Source organism: Dendropsophus ebraccatus, chromosome 3 (assembly GCF_027789765.1).
Source record: "Dendropsophus ebraccatus isolate aDenEbr1 chromosome 3, aDenEbr1.pat, whole genome shotgun sequence".
Lineage (NCBI taxonomy): Eukaryota > Metazoa > Chordata > Amphibia > Anura > Hylidae > Dendropsophus > Dendropsophus ebraccatus.
In genome coordinates, this window is record NC_091456.1 from 143,424,558 (window position 1) to 143,438,566 (window position 14,009).

The 14,009-nt window shown below is 41.9% G+C and overlaps 1 protein-coding gene across 1 annotated transcript in view; it reads left to right on the plus strand.

The window, feature by feature from the left end:
* The first annotated feature begins 1,502 nt into the window (after positions 1-1,502).
* ANKRD34B (ankyrin repeat domain 34B) overlaps positions 1,503-14,009 on the plus strand; it is a 31,307-nt gene continuing 18,800 nt past the window's right edge. Inside the window, exon 1 of the mRNA XM_069962855.1 lies at positions 1,503-1,938. The gene's annotated coding sequence lies outside the window, so the exon portion shown is untranslated. The remainder of the gene's footprint in view (positions 1,939-14,009) is intronic.

Consider the following 14,009-nt stretch of genomic DNA (forward strand, 5'->3'; position numbering starts at 1 on the left):
CATGGACAGAACTACAGAGGTGCATCCGTAACTGTCTGCATTTGCATGGACCCATTCATTAAAATAGGCGATCTGTGCTGCAACTACGGAGTAGACAATGGCTTGAGGCTACATTTACATGTCAGTATCTTTTTAAGGATGGATCCTCTATTTTTCATCCGCAATCCGCAAACAATCATCTGTTTTGCATCTGTATTGTGTTCCGTATTTTTACCAGTTTTTTGCGAAAAAAAAAAGGGGATGGCAAAAATGATGTCATTAGCTGTCCCAACCCCCCAGAAAGGTCACATGGTTGTCTGGGGGCCATTTTACAGTCAATTCTATCAGGCGGGATATTTCTTGCAGGAGGAGTTTGGTGATGTCATAGAAAAACGGATCTGTGACACAGATGGTTTTGGGGATTAAAATGTGCTCTTTGCTAATTTTGCACTCTCCATATACTTCTATGGATGGGGTTGTCCGTTCCGTAATCACGGACCGTATTACAACATGACCTATTTTTTTTTTTCATCACGGGTTGCGGATCCACAAATTTACTGGATGTATGAATAGCACCATAGAACATAATGGGTTGTAATGGATTCAGTACTTCCAGATCTGTGAAAACGGATGAAAAATACTGACGTGTGAATGTAGCCTGACTGTTTGCTTTTTTTGCAGCACAGATCACAGCCATAACACCTATCCATAACACCTACAGATTTATTTATGGGGCCAAATAAATCTACTGTATAGGTCCTCAATCTGCTAGAGCAGGGATGGGGAACCTTCAGCCCTCCAGATGTTGCAAAACTACAATTCCCATCATGCCTGGACAGCCAAAGGCCATCCCTGTGCTAGATCAATAAGTAGGGACACATGCCTCCTCACCAGCCTGAATACATGCCTGATCAGCAATTGCAAACCAAATTCACAGCTGTGCGATATGGGTCTTACTGGTTAAAACCAGTACTAATATGGTTTCCTTATAACATTCTGCTCACTGAAAAAAGACTGTCCATAAAAACATGTAAAAAGAGGCATGTGAATAAAACCATAAAATGCATCCATAATACAGATGGTCACATAATACAGAAGTGGGAATGAGCCCTTATTGCAACTAGTGCCCCTATTCTCTAACATGCTCCTTGGAGAAAGAGCATCCCACCCACAGTGTGAACAGTGTCATTCACCACCATTAGGTTTATAATAAATCAGCTGGGGTGAGTATAGCAGAGGTAATGGCTGTGTAAGTTGGCATTGTGTGGCAGCCCCCCTGGCTGGTGACCACACTTCCATGCCAGTCTCACCCCCCTCCTCTTCTCCTCTTGCAGCTGTAACTTGTGCCTGAAGACTGGGGGCGAGAGTCTCCCTCCTCTGCCTGCGCCGCCCCCAGATCCGTGTTGCATCCCCAGGAGGAGGAGGAGGAGGACGGGGAGATTTCCCTGGCAGCTCGGCTGTGCCACTTGTGAGTTGCTGCTGCAGCAGGTTCCTGGGCTCAGACTTGCAGAGGCGGAGGTGGAAGCGGAGGCGGCGCCGGGCTGCAGAGACACAAGCTCCCAGCCACTCACCACTGCAATGTAGAGGGGAACCGTGTGCCAGCCACCCCCCAGCAGCCGCTGCCAGCCACCCCAGGACGGGCACTGCCCCACCAACTACAGCCGCTGCCAGCCACCCCAGGACGGGCACTGCTCCACCAACTACAGCCGCTGCCAGCCACCCCAGGACGGGCACTGCCCCACCAACTGCAGCCGCTGCCAGCCACCCCAGGACGGGCACTGCCCCACCTCCTGCAGCCGCTGCCAGCCACCCCAGGACGGGCACTGCCCCACCAACTACAGCCGCTGCCAGCCACCCCAGGACGGGCACTGCCCCACCTCCTGCAGCCAGGGGACTGACTACTTTTGGCTCATGTGCTGCGCTCATCCTACTACTTCTGGGATTGGCATCTGACAGCAGGTAAGGGCATCCATCCTGCACATACCTGGGCAACCAGCACTTCTTCCATAGGTGGGACATTAGTGCTCTACGGTCATTGCAACTTTTACTCTGTCCTTATCTAATATGTCACCTTTATATCCATCATGCATCCTTCTTTTTGTGCCAGTACACAATGGGTTAACCCCAGAATAGCCAGGGACAACAGTCATGATGCCACTGTACCAGTATACTGGCATTCCAATGGATCACTGTATGTAGAGTTACAAGGGACCTTATTATTCCTATAGGTATCATATACTATAGCATACACAGGTCTGTAAGTTTGTAAGTTGTACTGTGTGTGTACTATACATATATATATATAGTGACTTAATTATATATATATATATTCTTGCATAAATCAATATAGAGACCCATGTATACATATATATGCACATATTATGCCTTCTAACTACACCATTTTAAATAGCAAACTATCATTGCATATAACTAGTATAGAGGTACTATATGGTTTTCCAAAATTATTTGGTGCAGCAGATCTTTTTTATTGAGTCCCACAAAAATAACATATAATCTTTTAGAAAATGGACCAAACATAGTATGTTGGTCCATTAAAGTCAATGGTTCTATTCGGAGTTTGCAGTATGGTTGCTGGATTATACCCTAAACATACAGGGAAAACACATGACTTTTGCCTAATATGTAATAATATGACCATTGTGATACTATTATATATAGTTATGTAGGTTGTACTGTATATGGCTACTATGCAGCTTTGCTATTATTAATGCTCATGTATAATATACACTATATGACTTCATAAAGGTATATCATCATGCACCTTACAGTATATTCTATGGGAGCACCATTGAAGCTGTTAATGCATATGACCAATATACTATTTGTATACTTCATGTATACCAGTATTCCTCAATCTGTGGCTCTTAAACTGCCACAAAACTACAATCCCCACCATGCACAGCAACCAAAAGCTGTCAGGGCATGATGGGAATTCTAGTTGTGCAACAGCACATGTTGGGGAACACTGATGTATACTATGGCCATGTACATGGTATATAATAAAGTTATTATTTCTTATCATGTTATATTTTTTTGTAGCTATAATATGTATTCTGATACTGTATTGTATACTATTACTATGAATCAGATTGTATATAGACCACGGCAGTGTAGTCCTTATGCCCAGGACTGTGGTATTGTGCCTGGGCAAAGTCATTAGTGGCAGAAATCCTGTGGCGCCTCTTGGCAACAGGAAAAAAAAGTTCTATATAATCCCCTGATTGGCACATTCACATGTAACTGATTGGAAGCTCACTCATTATTTCCTGGAAGTGTAACAGAGAGCAGCGCAGGACCATGTAGAGCTCTCCTTGTACACTAACTACTTGTACTCTCTATAAAATAACAGTTATGAAGCATCATCTTATAGCTCCACCTTGTGCTGTTCCTATTTTTACTGCTACTGGAAATTTATGAATACATTGACAACTAGGTGGAGCCAGTTGGGGGCGTGTCCCTGCATACTGTAACACTGACCAATTAGGGCTGACAGAGTAGGGACACGCCCCTTAGACAACAAGTTCTTACATTACACTAACGGAGTGACAGCACATCGCAGAGGTATACGAATAGATGTCCCAGAACTGTTCTTTTTCAGGGAATGAAATTATTTACTAAACTAGATATATTAGGAGTGGGAACTGAGGCTGACTTGGTGGGACATTCATCTGTAATATGCGTGACTCTCAGATTACAGGAGAGCGGGCAATCCTCTTATATATGACTATAATACTATACTAACACCATACTATACTAATATTATAGCATATAGCCTGTATGTATATTTCATGGACCTTACGTGATCTACTGCCTATGTGATATTTGTAGGGATAGTCATGCCTTCTTCTGTGGCAGATGGGATATACTAACCATAACTGCACGTGAAGGGATTAAAACTAACTGAGAGAAAGTGATTTATTTTGTTTTATTAAAAAAATTGCCAATTCCAGCACTGCCAAAGGGATCCACATAAAAAAGAACTTTACGGGTGAGAATCTTCAGTCTACACTGTATATATAGAGTGGTTTGGTTATGCCAAAGATTTTTTAGCAGTTTGTACATAATGTACATTTCTATAGGATATTTAACAGGAATCTCTCATCATTTTCATGCTGCCTGAACCACAAGTCATCAGAGTGATCTGACCTTGCACCACAAGCCTTAAATGATAGATCTTTTTCTATACGCAAGTAAGGGTTAGGGTATATCCAAAGAATGGGAAGGTTAATCAATCAAAGCTAGCAAAGCTAGTGGAGTGAGGAGAAGCTGCAAGGACTGCCTTGATAACTCTCTCGGGCAGCATGAAAGTGATGACAGGTTCTTTTGCTAGGAAACAATATAAACTATGGTATTTTTGTAATTACACAGTTCAGTGAGAATTGCAGATAATGTAATCTCCCAGCAAATCACAGTCCAGATTAAATTCTTAAAAAATATATGTATATAGCCATGTATATGATGGAAGTCTCCAGGAGAATGTGGCCAGTTTATCTTCCAACAGAGAAAATATGAAATTGATGGCAGAAAGTGCCAGAAATTTGTAATTTACTTCTATTAAAAAATCTTTAGCCTTCCAGTACTTATCAGCTGTCCTGCAGGAAGTGGTATATCCTTTAGAGTCTGACACAGTGCTCTCTGCTGCCATCTCTGTCTATGTCAGGAACTGTCCAGAGCAGTAGCAAATCCTCATTGAAAACCAGCCTCTTTAAAGGGAAACTATCAGCAGGATAGACAAAGCAAACCTGATGGTATGTTCTTATTGGCAATAGTTGGCAAAAACTATGTGAAGTGCTGGGGAATCTGTGTGCACTATACAAAGCCTTATTATTGTGCATGGGGAGCTGTTTCTGTACAGTTTGTAGTAAAATCCCTAATAAAGCAGTTTGGTGCACTGGGACTACTTCCCCCAGTGCATGGATCCAGCCCTCCCCAGGCCGGCCCGCTCAGCTGATATTCATTCCCTAGCCTAGGGATTTAACTACAAACTGCACAAAAACACTGCCAAGGCTGAAGGTAAAAAATTAACTTTCATCCTCAGCGCCCCATGCACAATAGGTTAGATTCATCTGATCTGCTGATAGTTTTCCTTTAAGAGAGACACTGAGAGTCCTGAAAACCCTGCTAAACACTCTGGGGGACATTTATCAAGACTGGAGTACGAGTACACCAGACGTAAACCTTCATAAATAAGGCGCAAGAAGAGGCCACGCCTCCTCCCCGCCTTGTTGCTCTCTCTCTCTCTCTCTCTCTCTCTCTCTCTCTCTCTATATATATATATATATCCCCCTTTGTCTCTGTACAAACAGTAATACAGGGACCGCTGCCAATCACTGTGTGTGGGCTAGATCATCAGGACTCTCAATGTCTCTCCTAGAAGTCCTCTCCGCACCTGCTGCAATTATATAAACCTAAATAACACAAAGCTCAGCTACTCTTGCTCTATGAGATGAGTTTCATTTTAGGGGTTAACAAACATGGTTATGAACCAAATTTTCCTTTTCCAGTGTTAAATGGGTATTCCACTGAAACATAACTTTTTATATGTTGCTGGCCCTGGTAAAACTAACAATTCTTTCTATACTTGTTATTATCTATTCAGCCTCCTCCCCCCAGTTCTGAGCTGCTGCTTTCTTTTGAAACACAAAAAACTCTGAGCTTTTCTCTCTGTCTCCCCCTCCTCCCTTCCAAGACCTCTGATGTAAATAAGTCCCTGGCATGCTATATCTGCAACGTTTTAGCTTTTTGTAATGCTGGGAGTGTTAATCTGAGGACAAGCTGAGGATGAACCCACTGTGGTATATCCTCCAGGCATTACAAAGTTGGAGATAGGGACTTGTTTACATCAGCCCTCTAGGAAGGGAGGGGGTAGGAAAGCAGCAGCTCAGAACTGGGAGGAGTCTGAATAGTAATAATAGGGGTAGGTTCACACTATGGAATCCGTGCAAGTAAGTTCCGATGGATTCCGTGGCTCGTATCCGTTCGCGACAGCGCGCCTATCCGCTGGCTCCATAGACACCATTCTATGGGTGGGCCGATTCCACGTTACGCCAAAAGAATAGACATGTCAGTTCTTTCGGCGGAATGCGGAATCCGCCCCAGCCATACTGTAGAATGGTTTCTATGGATAGGCACGCCACCGCGAACATATACGAGCCACGGAATTCGCCAGAACTTATCTACGTGGGTTCTGTTGTGTGGACCAACCCTTACAAGTATTGAATGAATTGTTAGTCTCACCATGGGCAGCAGCATATGAATAATTATGTTTAAGTGGAATACACCTTTAATAGCATTCCTTTGCTGGGCTTTGTAAATACACTTTTTTTTTTTGTTTCTGCCAATTTTATGCTTTTCCAGGTGTGAAATTGTACTGTACTATGCCAGGGATGTCTTCTCACTGCTGCTCTTCCTTCATTCACCTCCTCATGCTGTTTCACTGAAAAGCTGAATGAAAAGCTGCAGCTGCATTTCCCTCCTCCCCCTCCTCCTTGTCTTCTACTTACAGAGTAACTGAGAGGATTTCTGAACATTTGCAGACAGCCTGCAGGCAGTTAAATGATCTAGCATTTATCCTAAAAAGATACTTTACATGTTTTTATATACACTACCATTCAAAAGTTTGGGGTCACCCAAACAATTTTGTGTTTTCCATGAAAAGTCACACTTCTTCACCACCATACGTTGTGAAATGAATAGAAAATAGAGTCAAGACATTGACAAGGTTAGAAATAATGATTTGTATTTGAAATAACATTGTTTTTACATCAAACTTTGCTTTCGTCAAAGAATCCTCCTTTTGCAGCAATTACAGCATTGCACACCTTTGGCATTCTAGCTATTAATCTGTTGAGGTAAGCTGGAGAAATTGCACCCCACGCTTCTAGAAGCAGCTCCCACAAGTTGGATTGGTTGGATGGGCACTTCTGGCGTACCATACGGTCAAGCTGCTCCCACAACAGCTCAATGGGGTTCAGATCTGGTGACTGCGCTGGCCACTCCATTACCTATGATAGAATACCAGCTGCTGCTTCTGCTGTAAATAGTTCTTGCACAATTTGGAGGTGTGTTTAGGGTCATTGTCCTGTTGTAGGATGAAATTGGCTCCAATCAAGCGCTGTCCACTGGGTATGGCATGGCGTTGCAAAATTGAGTGATAGCCTTCCTTATTCAGAATCCCTTTTACCCTGTACAAATCTCCCACCTTACCAGCACCAAAGCAACCCCAGACCATCACATTACCTCCACCATGCTTAACAGATGGCGTCAGGCATTCTTCCAGCATCTTTTCATTTGTTCTGCATCTCACAAACGTTCTTCTTTGTGATCCAAACACCTCAAACTTGGATTCATCCGTCCACAACACTTTTTTCCAGTCTTCCTCTGTCCAATGTCTGTGTTCTTTTGCCCATCTTAATCTTTTTCTTTTATTGGCCAGTCTCAGATATGGCTTTTTCTTTGCCACTCTGCCCTGAAGCCCCAAATCCCGCAGCTGCCTCTTCACTGTAGATGTTGACACTGGTGTTTTGCGGGTACTATTTAATGAAGATGCCAGTTGGGGACCTGTGAGGCGTCTGTTTCTCAAACTAGAGACTCTAATGTGCTTATCTTCTTGCTTAGTTGTGCAACGCGGCCTCCCACTTCTTTTTCTACTCTGGTTAGAGCCTGTTTGTGCTGTCCTCTGAAGGGAGTAGTACACACCGTTGTAGGAAATCTTCAATTTCATAGCAATTTCTCGCATGGAATAGCCTTCATTTCTAAGAACAAGAATAGACTGTTGAGTTTCAGATGAAAGTTCTCTTTTTCTGGCCATTTTGAGCGTTTAATTGACCCCGCAAATGTGATGCTCCAGAAACACAATCTGCTCAAAGGAAGGTCAGTTTTGTAGCTTCTGTAACGAGCTGGACTGTTTTCAAATGTGTGAACATGATTGCACTAGGGTTTTCTAATCATCAATTAGCCTTCTGAGCCAATGAGCAAACACATTGTACCATTAGAACACTGGAGTGATAGTTGCTGGAAATGGGCCTCTATACACCTATGTAGATATTGCACCAAAAACCAGACATTTGCAACTAGAATAGTCATTTACCACATTAGCAATGTATAGAGTGTATTTGTTTAAAGTTAGGACTGGTTTAAAGTTATCTTCATTGAAAAGTACAGTGCTTTTCCTTCAAAAATAAGGACATTTCAATGTGACCCCAAACTTTTGAACGGTAGTGTATGTTCATATGCTACTGATTTATAATGAGAGTTATTATGATCGGTCTTCTCAAAACACAAAGAGGGAGATTTATCAAACATGGTGTAAAGTAAGACAGGCTCAGTTGCCCTTAGCAACCAATCAGATTCCACCTTTCATTCCTCACAGACTCTTTGGAAAATGAAAGGTGGAATCTGATTGGTTGCTAGGGGCAACTGAGACAGTTTCACTTTGTTTGATAAATGTAAGCGCAAAAGATAGATTAAGCCTGTTTTAGGAGTGCCATAAATAAGTGACAATGTGTAATGATGATCTTCACCAGTTGTCATATAGTAGAAATGAAGGGGTTGCCTGACACCACAAAATTGGGGAGTATAGACTTATGGTCCATTAACATAGAACCATAATTCGCCCAATCTAGAAGCAACGTTTGATTTTTATAACCATCAACGTTTAGACAAAGAGATAAATTGTTTGAAAAATAATTTTTGAAATCGTTTTAAGATCGCTTAAGCCTGTCTCACACATTAGGATGATTGTTTGAAAGACCGTTTAGATGGCCAACGACAACGACAATGAGAACATGTTGAAAGACCACAATGAACAATTTCTCCCTTGTCGCTTGATTGTTCGTTGTGTTTACACAAACCGATTATCGCTCAAATGCGATCGTAATCGCGAAAACTGGAACGATAATCGCTCTGTGTAAACAGACCATAAGGCTGGCATAAAAGAGCTCACACCTTCCCCAATCCCTTGCTGCATCTGTCCTGACAGTCCTGGGCAGCACTTCCAGCTTTTATTTCAGCATGTACTATTGACTGCCTCGGCCAGTCATTGTCTGAGCAAGTATTTCTTGCATGTCCAGGCAAAGCAGGAAGAGCTGTTTAGTAGGGACTGCAGACCATCTGAATGCATAAAGTGGGGTATCAGGGCAAGTGAGTATAACTTCTTTTTGATTTTTATGCCAGTCTGAGCAAGCACATTTTTTTGGCATGGGACAACCCCATCTGATATTAGAATACAATTCAAAGGCATTTAGTATTTCCATAAATCTTTTGGTCACTATTTTTTCAAACAAAACTCTGAGTGGAACTGACAGGCCAAAGTGAAAATGGAAAGATTTGCACAGTTTCTGTGTTCCCAACCCACTCCTGGTTTTGGTTTAAAAAAATACTGATGGAAATACTATGTGTGAACATAGACTTAAAGACAAATTGATCCATATGTAGTCCAATGTAGTGTTATATATTATATACAAAAATAGACAAGTTGCTATAGAAACAGCTTTCCATGTACAGTGTTCATCTTTATATCTTAAATACTTGTATAAAATCAGTATTAAATTGTAACGCCTGATCCACAATACAGAAAGCAGGTACTGGGCAGGTAGAAGGACTAACAATTCTGTATCAGTAGGGTCACAGACATGTGATCCTATTAGATTGGTTCTTTATAGATCACATCCTAGCAAGTCAATGTCTTTGACAGCTAATACTGACATCTTACCTGATCTTTGTACTGTCAGTAAATTTGTAGCCCACAAACCTTACTACCTTTAGAGTGAACCTACATTAAACGTTGCTTACGGCTAGTTTTATACTTGCTGGATGCTGCCACATTTACGAATAGTTTCACTTGAGCTTAAAGTGTCACTCTCGTTATAACTTTCAAAATCTAATTCAACAGTAGATGTAATATAAAGCAAGTTGGCAATTTAGATTCATTATTTTGTTGTTGTTATCATGCTGTAAAACAAAGCTGAACTTACCAGAAATCCAGGTCCTGAAGCTTATTAGTCTTGTGCTGGTTGAATAAAGAGACTAAACACAAGAACCGAGGCGTAACTAGAAATGGATGGGCCCCGTAGCAAACTTTAGAATGCCCCCCCCCCCACCCTTCCTGACTGACCACAAACCTGTCAAGTGTAGTCATAACCTTCAATCTTTAACTGGAAATGCTCATTAAGAGTGCTTGCAGTTAAAGGGACATTTGCAGCACCCAGGAGGCTCACTTGGCCACCAGGTGCTGCAAATGATGATGGCTAAGGGGGCCCAGTGTATTACAGGAGTGGGCCATGGGGCCCTCTGATGCAGCGGGCCCCTTAGCAGCTATTGCTGCTATGGTGGTAGTTACGCCCCTATACATTAAGTCTCGGCCAGTACAAAGAGTCACGGCTCAATGTGTCCGTCAGTCACATCTACTGTTGATTTAGATTTTGAAAGTAATAACGACAGGAACACTTTAATCACCCAAACTAACAGCACCAGTGACCTGGGAGCATCCAGCCACGACCATAAATATAATATGTGAGCCTCATCTTAAAGGCTGTGGACATTGTTGAAAGGCATTATTATTATTAATATTATTTTTTGCACTTATTATGACTAGGCTTGATCAAACATCGGGAAAAGCTAGGTTCGATCGAACTAAAACCTAGCCGGACTAGGTAATAGGCTGAATACCGGAATTCCAGGCGGTCCCCGGAATGTCTCCTCATTTTGTATGGACCGTGATGTCTTGCTGATGTCTTCACGGTACAAAATGAGGAGACATTCCGGGGACCGCCTGGAATTCCGGTATTCAGCCTATTACCTAGTCCGGGTAGGTTCGAGTTCGATCGAACCTAGCTTTTCCCGATGTTCGATCAAGCCTAATTATGACACCAAAAGACATTTTCCCCATAGATCTTTATTTAAATATATGTTTACTTTTGGTTCTATAGTCTCTGCTTCTTACTAAATTGTATAAACTTAAAGCAGAAGTTCTGTGAAATTGAAAAAAAAAATGGAGGCAGGCAGGGGGGTGCGGGTAAATAATGAATAAAATGATTGTACCCTTTCCTTTACCCCATAGTGCCATTCCCTGGTCCTGTTCACAGCCAATGGCTACCTGCAGCTCTTCCAACTGCAACGTCATGAACCCAAATGATTGATTGCCTGCTCAACCAATCAGGCCTTGACATTGCAGCTGGAAGATTCCATTAGAAAATGACATCTGGTGTCCGCCATCGGGACTCAGGAGCAGCGCTGCAGAGGCATGAGGATGGGTAAGTTTACTTTATTATTTCCCGCACACCACCACCTCCCATCGTAGTAGTTGTCTTATCTTTGTTTGGCAGCTCAAGGGTGCACAATTTCTGATGGAGCCTATTTTTTATAAAATGGCTTCATTTTACAGTCAGAAAACATATCATGAATGAAAAAAAATCAGTTCAAAGGTGTTAATAATGTTTAACAGCATCATCTTCTCTTTTTTTTTCTTGCTATTAAAGTGCAAAGTTTCATAGCATACAATATGTGGATACATATGGATTTATGTATGGACTCTTCTTCAGTATGTATGCTGCTTTGATTGACAGTCTGGTCATTGTATTGCATCCATCAGTTCTATGCTTTGCAATTTTGTGTATGAACAGCAACAAAAAGAAGAAAAGATAATGTCCATGCTGATTTTATGGATATTATCAGTCAGTGGCACAAATGTTATGGACCCCCATTAGAGTGAATTTATAGAGAGACATCACAGGATGACCAAAATATATTGGCTCCAACCTTTTAAAGGTTTTTCCCATTAGCTCTCTATGTTTGTGCTGCCAGTTTCTGTGATCTGATTACCTGGCAGGCATGGCACTGCCCTCTCTGCCTGACACTTGGCCTGCTGAACATGGCTTGCAGTATGTGTAGCTCCTTGTATGCCCTATGGATATCCTTTACATTTTTTTTTTAAAGTTAAATGTATCATATTTTGTTAGGGTGCAGACTTGTAGATGATAATAAATGAGATAACAACAGGTACTATCATAGTCACACTCCTGGCTTTGCAATTGATTAAAAAAATACATAAAAAAGGGTAAAAGTATCATCTGTTCTGTATATTATGTAATTCATGATGTTTCACACCTGCTTTTGGCATCATAAAGCTGCAGCAAACTGCATGTAAGAGCACCCTTATAGGCAATGTCCAGTATGGCTTCAAGCTGATCTGGATTGCCATGCATTAAGCTGAGATGTACAGTAAGTTAGGGTTCATGCAAACATGACCGCTCAGTATTTGAATTCCAGTGGCTGTTCTTTCCATTCTGACACAGTGATCTCTGCTGCCACCTCTGTCCATGTCAGGAACTATCCAGAGCAGTAGCAAATCCCCATAAAGAACCTCTCATGCTTTGGACAGCTCCTGTCATGGACAGAGGTGGCAGCAGAGAGCACTGCGTCAGACTGGAATATACCACTTCCTACAGGACATACAGCAGCTGATAAGTACTGGAAGACTTAACATCTTTAAATAGAAGTAATTTACACATCTGTATAACTTTTTCTTACCAGTTGATTTATAAACATTTTTTTATTACTGGAGTACCCCTTTAATGTGTAGTTACATGGAAAATTAGTTTTCCATTCATGGCCTATTCTTATATAATTGTTAGAAATGTCCCTGCTTTCCTTATATTGGCCTGTTTACTACATTCTACAGTTTACCCTGTTCCCCGGGTTGTTTCAAGTTCATCTTTTTTTCAGGACTAGTAAAAATGGCTAAATCTATACTATAAATAATTCAGTAACCATCTTATGATGAGGAAATAAGGCCAGGGGTTTCTTTAATACAGTACTGCAGATCATTGCCTTAGGTGTGCTTGCTCAGCAGCTTACTGTCCTTTGATATTATTTTAAACTACTGACAACTACATAATTGCTATAATCATACAAAAGTTAGGAACCTAGAACCCCATTCACTCCAAACCATTGACTTGATACAATGCATTTTCAGTGTAACCAGATACTTTTGCAGTATGGAATAGCCGGTCTTGTATTTCTTACACTGTTTTTATTTTGTACAGCGCTGAACCTAAACTGTAATAAAGTGTTATAGTCCCCTTCCAACTACAGACCCTTAAAGGGGTATTCTGCTCAAACATGACTTTTCATATGTTGCTGCACATGGTGAGACTAACAATTCATTCCATACTTATTATTTATTCAGTCTCCTTCCCCCAGTTCTGAGCTGCTGCTTTCTGCTGAAGACACAAAAAAAACTGTGTGTGAACTTTTCTCTCTGTCTCCCGCTCCTCCCCTGTCCCTTCCCAGATGGTTGATGTAAACAAGTCCCTATCTTTAACTTTGTAGCAACTTTGTAATGCCGTTAGTGACAGTGAGTTTATCAGCACCTTGTCCTCAGATTAACCCTCAAAGCATTACAAAGAAGCTACAAAGTTGCAGATAAAGCCTGCCAGGGTCTTGTTTACAAGAGCTGTCTCATGAGGGAGGAGGGGGTTCGGAGTAATTGTGTGCTGAAATGACTACATGCCTTCATGGACTACATGTCCAGTTACTGGGCGCTAAGACTGGCGATTTTGAAATTGCTGCCCCACTGGAGACTGCCAGGCACAGCGTTGGAAAGCTGTGCCTGGCAGCTGTAAGGTACTGGGGCCAACTTACTCACCCTGAGGGACATGATTGTTCACTCTTTGCTCCTGAGTTTACTTCCGTTCTGGGGGCCGCTACGCACAACTACTAGAATAAGTGACAGGAATGTCAAAACTTTTCAGTGGATGGGGTCTGGGCCTCAGCCTCCATAAAGCCAGATTCACTATTAAGGCATAGATTCTGTTGATTATTCTGGCACTAGGTGGAGAGTGGAGCCTTGTACTTATAGTGCACCATTGTTAACAATCAGAGGTGCTCTCTTGTAGACTTGAGCTGCCCATCTGTTACAGTACATGTATAGTACAGTCATTCATCTAAATGCCTGTCATACGTTTCCCCTAGTAGAGGACATAATATCTAGCAGGCAGAATCCATCCATT